We start from the raw sequence: 13583 nt of genomic DNA, 5'->3' as shown, positions 1-13583 counted from the left end.
TCAAGAGGGAATATTTACCTATAATCAATGTTTAATAAAATACTTTCCAATAATTTAATTGAAGAAAAAGACAAAGGTTCCAGAAGTCGAGTCTGAGATGCAAAAATGAATGGAAAGCAAAAAATTAAAATCCTATAGATATAATCGGTGTGTACAATTGACTCAATTGTATTTGCCAACCGCATTACAAAGGTTAATATAACAAATATAACAGAGAATTTGTAATAACTCTCAATGAATTTATTCAGAAAAATAACCTGTAAAATTATTTGGGGACTGTCAAATTACATTAGTTGTAAATTTCCATTAATTTTTTTTAAACTTTATTACTTCTTCCCCCAAAGAGTTTGTACAATCTTTTTTTTTTGAATTTTATTTTATTTATTTTTTTATACAGCAGGTTCTTATTAGTCATCAATTTTATGTACATCAGTGTATACATGTCAATCCCAATTGCCCAATTCATCACACCCCCACCCCCACGCACGGCTTTCCCCTCTTGGTGTGCATACATATGTTCTCTACACCTGTGTCTCAATTTCTGCCCTGAAAACCGGTTCATCTGTACCATTTTTCTAGGTTCCAAATACATGTGTTAATGTACAATATTTGTTTTTCTCTTTCTGACTTACTTCACTCTGTATGACAGTCTCTAGATCTATCCACGTCTCAACAAATGACCCAATTTCGTTCCTTTTTATGGCTGAGTAATATTCCATTGTATATATGTACAACATCTTCTTTACCCATTCGTCTGTCAATGGGCATTTAGGTTGCTTCCATGACCTGGCTATTGTAAATAGTGTTGCAATGAACACTGGGGTACATGTGTCTTTTTGAATTGTGGTTTTCTCTGGGTATATGCCCAGTAGTGGGATTGCTGGATCATATGGTAATTCTATTTTTAGATTTTTAAGGAACCTCCATACTGCTCTCCATAGTGGCTGTATCAGTTTACATTCTCACCAACAGTACAAGAGGGTTCCCTTTTCTCCACACCCTCTCCAGCATTTGTTGTTTGTAGATTTTCTGATGAAGCCCATTCTAACTGGTATGAGGTGATACCTCATTGTAGTTTTGATTTGCATTTCTCTAATAATTAGTGATGCTGGGCAGCTTTTCATGTACTTCTTGGCCAGTTGTACGTCTTCTTTGAAGAAATGTCTATTTAGGTCTTCTGCCCATTTTTGGATTAGGTTGTTTGTTTTTTTAACATTGAGCTGCATGAGCTGTTTATATATTTTGGAGATTAATCCTTTGTCCATTGATTCATTTCTAAATATTTTCTCCCATTCTGAGGGTTGTCTTTTCATTTTGTTTATGGTTTCCTTTGCTGTGCAAAAGCTTTTAAGTGTCATTAGGTCCCATTTGTTTATTTTTGTTTTTATTTCCATTACTCTACGAGGTGGATCAAAAAAGATCTTGCTGTGGTTTATGTCAAAGAGTGTTCTTCTTATGTTTCCCCTAAGAGTTTTACAGTGTTCGATCTTACATTTAGGTGTCTAATCCATCTTGAGTTTATTTTTGTATATGGTGTTAGGGAGTGTTCGAATTTCATTCTTTTACATGTAGCTGTCCAGTTTTCCCAGCACCACTTATTGAAGAGACTGTATTTTCTCCATTGTATATCCTTGCCTCCTTTGTCATAGATTAGTTGACCATAGGTGCGTGGGTTTACCTCTGGGCTTTCTATTTTGTTCCATTGATCTATGTTTCTGTTTCTGTGCCACTACCATATTGTCTTGATTACTGTAGCTTTGTAGTATAGTCTGAAGTCAGGGAGTCTGATTCCTCCAGCTCCATTTTTTTCCCTCAAGATGGCTTTGGCTATTCTGGGTCTTTTGCATCTCCATACAAATTTTAAGATTTTTTGTTCTAGTTCTGTAAAAAATGCCATTGGTAATTTGATAGGGATTGCATTGAATCTGTAGATTGCTTTGGGTAGTAGAGTCATTTTCACAATATTGATTCTTCCAATCCAAGAACATGGTATATCTCTCCATCTGTTGGTATCATCTTTAATGTCTTTCATCAGTGTCTTCTAGTGTTCTGCATACAGGTCTTTTGCCTCCCTAGGTAGGTTTATTCCTAGGTATTTTATTCTTTTTGTTACAATGGTAAATGGGAGTGTTTCCTTAATTTCTCTTTCAGATTTTTCATCATTAGTGTATAGGAATGCAAGAGATTTCTGTGCATTAATTTTGTATCCTGCAACTTTACTAAATTCACTGAGTAGCTCTAGTAGTTTTCTGGTGGCATCTTTAGGATTCGCTATGTATAATATCATGTCATATGCAAACAGTGACAGTTTTACTTCTTCTTTTCCAATTTCTATTCCTTTTATTTCTTTTTCTTCTCTGACTGCCATGGCTAGGACTTCCAAAACTATGTTGAATAATAGTGGTGAGACTGGACATCATTGTCTTGTTCCTGATCTTAGAGGAAATGCTTTCAGTTTTCCACCATTGAGAATGATGTTTGCTGTGGGTTTGTCATATATAGCCTTTATTATGTTGAGGTAGGTTCCCTCTATGCCCACTTTCTGGAGAGTTTTTATCATAAATGGATGTTGAATTTTGTCAAAAGCTTTTTCTGTATCTATTGAGATGGTCATATGGTTTTTATTCTTCAATTTGTTAATATGGTGTAGCACATTGATTGATTTGCATATACTGAAGAATCCTTGCATCCCTGGGATAAATCCTACTTGATTGTGGTGTATGATCCTTTTAATGTGCTGTTGGATTCTGTTTGCTCGTATTTTGTTGAGGATTTTTGCATCTATAATCATCAGTGATATTGGTCTGTAATTTTCTTTTTTGTAGTATCTTTGTCTGGTTTTGGTATCAGGGTGATGGTGGCCTCATAGAATGAGTTTGGGAGTGTTCCTTCCTCTGCAATTTTTTGGAAGAGTTTGAGAAGGATGGGTGTTAGCTCTTCTCTAAATGTTTCATAGAATTCACCTGTGAAGCCATCTGGTCCTGGACTTTTGTTTGTTGGAAGATTTTTAACCACAGTTTCAATTTCATTACTTGTGATTTGTCTGTTCATATTTTCTATTTCTTCTTGGTTCAGTCATGGAAGGTTATACCTTTCTAAGAATTTGTACATTTCTTCCCAGTTGTCCATTTTATTGGCATAGAGTTGCTTGTAGTAGTGTCTTAGGATGCTTTGTATTTCTGCAGTGTTTGTTGTAACTTCTCCTTTTTCATTTCTAATTTTAGTGATTTGAGTCCTCTCCCTCTTTTTCTTGATGTGTCTGGCTAATGGTTTATCAATTTTGTTTATCTTCTCAAAGAACCAGCTTTTAGTTTTATTGATCTTTGCTATTGTTTTCTTTGTTTCTATTTCATTTATTTCTGCTCTGATCTTTATGATTTCTTTCCTTCTGCTAACTTTGGGTTTTGTTTGTTCTTCTCTCTCTAGTTCCTTTAGGTGTAAGGTTAGATTGTTTATTTGAGATTTTTCTTGTTTCTTGAGGTACGTTTGTATAGCTATAAACTTCCCTCTTAGAACTGCTTTTGCTGCACCCCATGTGTTTTGGATTGTCGTGTTTTCATTGTCATTTGTCTCTACGTATTTTTTGATTCCTCTTTGATTTCTTCAGTGATCTCTTGGTTATTTCGTAACGTAGAGTTTAGCCTCTATGTGTTTGTGTTTTTTACGTTTTTCCCCTGTAATTCATTTCTAATCTCATAGCGTTGTGGTCAGAAAAGATACTTGATATGATTTCAATTTTCTTAAATTTACTGGGCTTGATTTGTGACCCAAGATGTGATCTATCCAGGAGAATGTTCCGTGTGCACTTGAGGAGAAAGTGTAATCTGCTGTTTTTGGATGGAATGTCCTATAAATATCAGTTAAACCTACCTGGCCTATTGTGCCATTTAAAGCTTCTGTTTCCTTATTTATTTTCATTTTGGATGATCTGTCCATTGGTGTAAGTGAGGTGTTAAAGTCCCCCACTATTATTGTGTTACTGTCAATTTCCTCTTTTACAGCTGTTAGCAGTTGCCTTATGTATTGAGGTGCTCCTATATTGGGTGCATATATATTTATAATTGTTATATCTTCTTCTTGGATTGATCTTTTGATCACTATGTAGTGTCTTTCCTTGTCTCTTGTAACATTCTTTATTTTAAAGTCTATATTACGTGATATGTGTATTGCTACTCCAGCTTCCTTTTGATTTCCATTTGCATGGAATATCTTTTTCCATCCCCTCACTTTCAGTGTGTATGTGTCCCTAGGTCTGAAGTGGGTCTCTTGTAGACAACATGTATATGGGTCTTGTTTTTGTGTCCATTCAGCAAGCCTGTGTCTTTTGGTTGGAGCATTTAATCCATTTATGTTTAATACCTTCACGTTTAAGGTAATTATCGATATGTATGTTCCTATGACCATTTCCTTAATTGTTTTGGGTTTGTTTTTGTAGGTCCTTTTCTTCTCTTGTGTTTCCCACTTAGAGAAGTTCCCTTAGAATTTGTTGTAAAGCTGGTTTGGTGGTGCTGAATCCTCTTAGTTTTTGCTTGTCTGTAAAGCTTTTGATTTCTTTGTCAAATCTGAATGAGATCCTTGCTGGTTAGAGTAACCTTGGTTGTAGGTTCTTCCCTTTCATCACTTTAAATATATCCTGCCACTCCCTTCTAGCCTGCAGAATGTCTGCTGAATAATCAGCTGATAACCTTATGGGAGTTCCCTTGTATGTTATTTGTCGTTTTTCCCTTGTTGCTTTTAAAATATTTTCTTTGTCTTTAATTTTTGTCAATTTGATTACTATGTGTCTCAGTGTGTTCCTTCTTGGCTTTATCATGCCTGGGACTCTCTGGGTGACTGTTTCCTTTCCCACATTAGGGAAGTTTTCAGCTATTATTTCTTCAAATATTTTCTCAGGTCCTTCTCTCTGTCTTCTCCTTCTGGGACCGCTATTATGTGAATGTTGGTGCATTTCATGTTGTCGCAGAGGTCTCTTAGACTGTCTTCATTTCTTTTCATTCTTTTGTCTTTATTCTGTTCAATGGCAGTGTTTTCCACCATTCTGTCTTCCAGGTCACTTATCCATTCTTCTGCCTCAGTTATTCAGCTATTGATTCCTTCTAGTGTATTTTTCATTTCATTTATTGTACTGTTCATCTCTCTTTGCTCTTTAGTTCTTCTAGGTCTTTGTTAAACATTTTTTGCACCTTCTCAATCCTTGTCTCCATTCTTTTTCTGAGATCCTGGATCATCTTCATTATCAGTATTCTGAATTCTTTTTCCAGAAAGTTGCCTATCTTCACTTCACTTAGTTGCTTTTCTGGGGTTTTATCTTGTTCCTTCATCTGGGACATAACCTTCTGCTGTTTCATTTTGTCTAACTTTCTGTGATTGTGGTTTTCATTCCACAGACTGCAGGATTGTAGTTCTTACTTCTGCAGTCCACCCTTTGGTGGATGTGGCTATCTAAGAAACTTGTGCAAGCTTCCAGATGGGAGGGACTAGTGGTGGGTAGAGCTGGGTCTTGTCCCTCTGGTGGGCAAGGCCATGCTCAGTAAAGCATTAATCTACTTCTCTGATGATGGGTGGGGCTGTGTTCCCTCCCTGTTGGTTGTTTGACCTAAGGCTACATAGCTCTGGAGCCTACAGGCTGTTTTGTGGGGCTAATAGCAGTCTCCAGGAAGGCTCACACCAACGAGTACTTCCCAGAATTGCTGTTCCCAATGTCTTTGTCCCTGCAGTGAGCCACAGACACCACCCCCCACCACCACCCCACCCCACCTCTGCAGGAGACCCTCCAATACTAGCAGGTAGGTCGGGCCAGTCACTTGTGGGGTCACTGCTTTTTTCCCCTGGGTCCTAGTGCTCACAAGACTTTGTGTGTGCCCCCCAAGAGTTGAGTTTTTGTCTCCCCCAGTCCTATGGAAGTCCTGCAAATGAATCCCACTGGCCTTCAAAGCCAGATTCTCTGGGGATTCCTCCTCGCATTGCCAGACCCCCAGGCTGGGAAGCCTGACATGGGGCTCAGAACTTCCACTGTAGTGGGAGAATTTCTGTTGTATAATTGTTTTCCAGTCTGTGTGTCACCCACCTGGCAGGTATGTGATTAAACCATGATTGTGCCCCTCCTACTGCCTCATTGTGGCTTCTTTGGATCTAGGGTGTCTTTTTTGGTAGGTTCCAGTGTTTTTGTTTTTTTTGTTTTTTTGATGGTTTTTCAGCCATGAGTTGTGATTCTGGTGTTTTCATAAGAGGGGGTGAGCACATGTCCTTCTACTCCACCATCTTTAGCTAACCCATCAAATATTTTCTTTCTTGTATCAGAGTTAATCATAATTCTTGCCGGACAACTTTAACAGCTCTGTGGCTTTTGCCTTTATAAGCCATTGACTCTTTCTTTTCCAGAAAACTCTTTGGGTTTTACCTGAATCTATCTCCTGAATTGCAATTTCTAAGACTCCGAGTAAACTCTTTTCTAATTTGCAGCCTTCTGCATTTTTCTTGGTTGATGGTATGGACAGAGGCTTTTAAATATAGATGTTTCCTAGGACTCTCCATCCAGGGTCTCTTATGTGCTTTCTCCCATGGCCATCTCATTTACTCTCACACCTTTAATTACAGTGACAAGTGCTTCCCCTGCAGCCTGAAGTTCTCCCTGATTTCCAGATGTGCATATCCTGCTGCCCCTCCCTGTGGCTACCCTGAAACTCAGCAAGTCTCACACCGAACTCATGCGGAAATATTCCTTCCTCCTCAAAATATCACCCTTCTGTTCAAGTCAGAAACTGGGAAGTTCTCCCCTGCTTACTTCCCACATATTTCTCAGATCTCTCTACTTCTCTGCACCTCTGTTGCTGTTAGCAGCTCCTGATGGGTATCTCAGTTGTCCTAGCTCAATAGCTTTGAAACTCACCTCCCCCAAATCCCCAGCACTGCCCGCTTCCCCTGACTTCACTGTCCCTACCCTAAAACTCACTGCCCCTACAATGTACCCCACTGCCCCTCCTCTGCACCCCACTGCCCCACTGTTTCTCTCCTAAAACTCACTGCCACTCCTCTGCACCCCTAAAACTCACTGCCCTTCCTGTGTACTGTACTGCCTTACACTGAACTGCACTGCCCCTCCCCTATACCTCACTATCTCCCCTGTACCTGCTGCCCCTCTCCAGTAGCCCCAGTACTCCTTCCCCTTCACCCCACTGCAGCAGAAACATCTTAGAAAACACAAAATTTGATATGTCACATCCTTGTCCAAATGGACTCTCAAGGTAAAGTACAAGGTCTGGTGCTACTCTGGCCTATTCCCCTCTGTCCTACCAGATGTGGAAATTCCTGTGCCCTCCCTTTTTCCTGCTAATTTTTTTTTTTTTTTTTTTTTTTTTTTTTGCGGTACGCAGGCCTCTTACTGTTGTGGCCTCTCCTGCTGTGGAGCACAGGCTCCAGACACGCAGGCTCAGCGGCCATGGCTCATGGGCCCAGCCGCTCCGCGGCATGTGGGATCTTCCCGGACCAGGGCACGAACCCGTGTCTCCTGCATCGGCAGGTGGACTCTCAACCACTGCATCACCAGGGAAGCCCGCTTTCCTGCTACTTTTTATTCATCTGCCACATCTCACTTTCAAAGTTACTTCTCATGGAAGCCTTCCCTGACCTCATAGACTAAGGAATACCTCCCTGTATCTTCTCTCTGCATTTCTTGTCTGTAGCCTTTACCACAGCAGTAATTTAAAAACCATTTGTGGAATTTGTTGCTTAATGCCTTAGTGAGCAGTAACTCAGCACACTATGAAAAGCCCGGACTACCTATACAGGTTGCCTGAATTGGAATCTTGGGTCAGCTGTGTGTCCCTAATCCAATTCCTTAACCACTCCATGCCTTAACCATAAAATGAGGGTAATAATTGTGCCTATTTTGCTAAATAATTGTGAAGATTAAATGAGTTAACATGGGCAAAGCTCTTCCAATTGCCATAAGAGGTAAATACACAAGTTTCTTCCAGTTATAGGGAAATTCCTGAGCCTTTTTTCCTGCTTCTTGGGTTACCATCTACCAAAGGGAGGGGCATGTCGAGGTTCACATAAAATCTTGCACAACTTATGTGTGTACCTTTCCCTTTCTAGGTCAGATGATGCAGGGGTGAGCCCAGGTTACAAGCTTGGCAGGCACAGCTGTGCCTCTGCCCGTGCAGGTCACTGAGCAGACTCCTGAGGCTCATAGCAGTTAAAAGACTCCCAGGAAAATGCTCAGGGCTGTGCAGAATGGTGAGACCAGAATCCAGTCAGGTCTCCTCCCTAGGTCTCTCTGTTGCACTCACACGCCTTTCTGGAAAACAGACAAGACAAAAAGACAGACAGAGGTTAGGGAGGGCAGGAGATTATAGGTGGGAGAGCCGAGTACCTCCAAGATATCAGTGTTTCCATGACTGTTGGAGGTTTGATCTGATTATCAAGACAAAAGTGCACTAGGATACACAATACCCAGAAACGGACCACCCCTGCCTCCCATCCCACCCCACCGTGGAGCTTCTGCTGTAGCCTTGTTGGAATAAACCAGTCCCCAAAGTGATACTTTGGGGTCCCAAAGAGAGTTGTCCCTCTGAGGAATAGATAGGTGGCACCCAAGAGTTAATTGTCATCTATTGCCCACAGCTGCCAAGCCAAAGTCGTCTGGACTTTTATAAGAGTCCCTCACAGCCACCAAGGGAGCAAGGGAGAGGGATGAGGAGTGAAGGCAACTCCTAGGTGTTTCCGGGTAAAAGAAGTCCTCTTCTCATGAAGTCTCTTCCCCACGTGCTAGGAAAAATGGGACACAAGACAATGGTCATGTCCCAGGTCTCGAGTGAGTCCCTGGGACGGGTCGCCAAGTGAGAGTCCTTGGTTGGCTTCACACAGGAAAGAATTCAGGAGGGAGCCGAAGTAAAGTTAAAGTAGGTTTATTTCGAGAGATACACACTCCGTAGACAGAGTATGGGCCATCTCAGAAGGCAAGAGAGGTGACCCCAGGGCATGAGGTCAGGGTCTTAGAAAGTGAGAGTGGCCCCGAGGTGTGGGAGTGGTTAGCTTTTATGAGTTGGGTAATTTCATAGGCTAACGAGTGGGAGGATTATTCCAACTATTTTGGGGAAAGGGCAGAGATTTCCAGGAACTGGGCCACCGCCCACGTTTCGGCCTTTTATGTTCGGCCCGGAACTGTCATGGCACTTGTGGGTGTGTCATTTAGATGCTAATGTATTACAATGAGCGTATAATGAGGCTCAAGGTCTACTGGAATTTGAATCTTCCGCCATCTTGGACCTAGTACGTTCTAACCAGTTTCCTGTTCTTCTTAATGGTTGTGTCGTTCTTTTAATGGTTGTGCCCTGCCCCCTTCCTTTATATGTCACCCTTAACCTATTTCAAAGCCGACCAGGGCCTTTTCATTAAAAATGATTTTTTTTTCTTCCCTGGATTTATCATGACTTTGTTACTGAACACAATTTGTGTCCCTGATGCACAGACGCCAAATAAACTGAAACATCAGAGTCTGGAGCAGAGAAACGTTTATTGCAGGGTCAAGCAAAGAGAATGGGTAGCCTATGCTGAAAACCCCTGAGCTCCTCAATGGTTTAGGAGGAAAAGTTGTTTTGTCTTTTTTTGTTTTCTGTTCTTTTCTGGGGGGGGGGGATGTTTTCATAGGCAAAATTTGGGGTGAGGGCTGCAGGGTGTGTGACTTTCTTCTGATTGGTTGGTGCTGAGGAAACTGGGCAGTATTCCAGGGATCTTGTGCTCAGCATGAACTTACCATCTTCCACCTGGGTTGGAGCCTTAGTTCCATCAGAAGAACTCAAAGATATTGTTATGTATATTCCTTGAGGAGGAACTAGGACCCTGCCCCAACACTGCACTATTGTTTATTGACAGCTCCTTCCTTGTTTCCGCATTCTTCTCCCTTCCCTTGATTAGCAACTGTTTGAATCTGCCCTTTTGACTCAGGGAAGGTCAAGGAGGCTGAATGAAGCCTATTTCCTACATATAAGAAACGGGGACACAGAAAGGCTTTTGTGCCCAGGAGGGCCCCACAGGGTCCTGCTCAGTTTCAACTTCACCTTTGCTATCCAGAGCCTGAAACTCAGCCTGGGTTGTGGTTCTGTCTTCTTCAGCCACATCTTGTGACCCAAACATGGGTGGGGGAAGGGGTGTGGAGCACATGGCCTAGAGCACTGATATCCCCTGGAGGGCCCTTTCTCAAGGCCGAAGGAGATCAGCTCAGGTTTAGGGAGAAAGAGGCTGTCTGGCTTCAGACCATCTTCTGTCTCAGACTTCTCTTTCCCAAGTGACCATGAAAAGTTGCAAAAAAGGAATCTGCTTCCCTCTGCCACTTAAAACCCAGCTCAGAAAAATCTCACCTTCACCCAAAAGAGTAACAAAACCAAAAATCATGTGTTCCATATTCTCAGATTGTCCGCCCTAGTGGGAGAGTGACTGCATTTATTACTGCTAATCACAAAAGCAGACACCTCAAATTAATGATTTTAACACTTTTCTCTGTAAGGGAAGATGCAAGAATCTGGGCTCATTGAATTTATTCCTTAGATAAGCATCTTAACTCTATAGGGCCAGTATCCAAAGCACATCATGCTTCCTGTTTTTCTCTAACCTTGGCATGTGGGATTCTAGCTCCCCAACCATGGATCGAACCCACACCCCCTGTGTTGGAAGTGCGGAGTCTTAACCACTGGACTGCCAGGGAAGTCCCTGTTTTTCTCTATCCTGTATTCCCCTCAGGGCGCACAAGTCGGGGAGGGAGGGGCAGGGCTGCCGTGGCCGATGGCTTGATCCTTGTTTACTGGAATGGCAGGCAACACTCCCTGTCCACAGTGGACAACCAGTTGGTGTCAGAGAATTGGCGTTATGATAGCAGCAGGCTCTTCTCAGCACCTGGAAAAGCTGGTTTCCAAGCTCCTGCTCCAATAGGAGTCCAGTCTCTCTTGGGAGGGCAGAATTGACAAGGTGCACCTTATACCGCACATTATCAATATCCCATTTTGATTCAGATACTGAGCTGGCAATGTAAACAGGTAAACACAATGAGGTCTCAGTTCTTGGTGGGTGATTAGCAGTGGAGAAAACATTGACAGAATATACCAGGTATCTGTCCACCCTCTCCTACCCAACTACAAGGTGGGTCTATGCCTACCCTCTCTGAACCCCAAGACTGCCCACCTGCCTAGCACCTTCTCAAAGGACAGAGAGTGTGCCTGAGCCGAAGTTCTCTGCTGTCACCAAAGGCAGCTACGTGAAAATCTCCACAGGTACAGGAGACAGCCTTAAGGATGCTGAGGCCCCTGGATCTCTCATCTCAGTGGCCATCTTTGCTGGTGCACCTGGTTCTCCTTACATAAATTTGGCGAATGCACATCTGTTAGACTTTGGGCTTCTTGAGCAGATGGTTAAAGAAAGTTGCTAGCGGGCTTCCCTGGTGGCGCAGTGGTTGAGAGTCCGCCTGCCGATGCAGGGGACGCGGGTTCGTGCCCCAGTCCGAGAAGATCCCACATGCCGCGGAGCGGCTGGGCCCGTGAGCCATGGCCGCTGAGCCTGCGCGTCCGGAGCCTGTGCTCCGCAACGGGAGAGGCCACAACAGTGAGAGGCCCGTGTACCGCAAAAAGAAATAAAAATAAAAAAGAAAGTTGCTAGTGAAATTTTTAGATCATGACCACAGAATATCATCTGGACATCAGCCAAGCCATTTTAGAAAAATATGAGTTGTAAAAAAGGAGACCAAGATGAATTTGGTCCAGCCACTCTTAGCAACCCCACCCCCTACCTGCAACTTGACGAGTCATTGTTTGCTGAAGATGCTGTGTTGATATGATTTCAATATGAGCTTATACTCTTTTCCACTCCAAATCTTCTTTTCCAAAATATTTACTCAGAGAAACACTTAAAAATATCTAGGACTTCCCTGGTGGCGCAGTGGTTAAGAATCTGTCTGTCAGTGCAGGGGACACGGGTTCAAGCCCTGGTCCGGGAAGATCCCACATGCCGCGGAGCAACTAAGCCCGTGCGCCACAACTACTGAGCCTGTGCTCTAGATCCCACGAGCCACAACTACTGAGGCCCGCGCACCTATAGCCCGTGCTCTGCAACAAGAGAAGCCACCACAATGAGAAGCCCGCGCACCGCAACAAAGAGTAGCCCCCACTCACTGAAACTAGAGAAAGCCTGCGTGGAGCAACGAAGACCCAACACAGCCACAAATAAATAAATAAAATAAATAAATTTATTATTATTATTTTTTTGCGGTACTCGGGCCTCTCACTGTTGTGGCCTCTCCCGTTGCAGAGCACAGGCTCCGGACGCGCAGGCTCAGCGGCCATGGCTCACGGGCCCAGCCGCTCCGCGGCATGTGGGATCTTCCCGGACTGGGGCATGAACCCGTGTCCCCTGCATCGGCAGGCGGACTCTCAACCACTGCGCCACCAGGGAAGCCCAATAAATTTATTTTTTTAAAAATCTAGAAATCACTCTGAATTTACCTTCAGTGGGTTGGAAGCAGGCCCCCATCTCTTCTCAGAGCACACAGACACTTTCAAAGGTGATCCAGCTTGATTTGGGTGGGATTGATTTACCCCAACTATTAAGTCTGCACCTTTTCTGACCTGCAGCGTTTTCAGGGCAGGTATCCTGGCCCCTTTACATTTTGACAAGATGTAGCAAGACCTGTACATAATAGGCTAGTACAGACATGACTTGTACCAAACCGTTTTTTAGCGGGTGATGGGAAAAGGGCAATCCCCTGCCATTTATTAGTGTGCTGAGGAGACAGCCCTTTGTCTTGAGGGGGTTACCAATCTGCTTGTGATCTCCTTCGCTATGGCCAAGATACGCGAGTGAAGACTGGCCCTTCTCATTAATGTGTGAATCTGCTCTTCCATTTCTTAAGAGAGTTCTGCATCTTAGGGGATTTCATAATACTGCAGTGTACTTTGGTGATTATACGCACATTAATCATGGTGCTCTCGTTGTTGGCTATGGTTCAGAGGGAGGATAAAATTCCTAATCTGTATGGGATGGTCAAAAGGTACGGATGGAACCCCAGGGCTTTGCCCTTGATGAACTTATGATCCCTAATAACCAGCCTGCAGATGCTGGGTGCCTTAGGTGTGGGGCAGGGCTGCAGGAGAGCCTGGTCATCCAGTCTTCCTCCCAATGCTCCTTTGCCGGCTAAGCTGCCTTCTTATGCATGTTACCTAATCTGTAGACCTGTTTGCATTGGAGCACTGGTAGGCATTGACCATTCCTTATAAGACAAAACAGTATCAACTTTTGTTACTAATAGAAAATGCACCCGGGTTTATTAGACGGAACTGGGGAATTGACAGAAATGTCATCAAATTCCCTCCATTACGCTGCAAGCAGAAGTGTTTGTGCCTGATCAAAACTCTGCTTTTGGGAGAGTAGGGAAACTATCTCACAGGAGAAAAGCAACCAGGACCAATCTCCAAGTCCAAGGTAGGCACAGACTTGTGCCTTCTCTTCCACTTGTGCCATGATTTGACTTAAGAATAGCAAGGGACCTTCCCACCACTGGCTTTATCTTTGTTTTTCCCAGCTGTGGCAAGAGGTCA

This window comes from Grampus griseus, assembly GCF_964374135.1.
Source record: "Grampus griseus genome assembly, chromosome: 3".
Taxonomy (NCBI): Eukaryota; Metazoa; Chordata; class Mammalia; order Artiodactyla; family Delphinidae; genus Grampus; species Grampus griseus.
The sequence above is the reverse complement of the archived record's forward strand: the minus strand, read 5'-3'. Positions refer to the sequence as shown.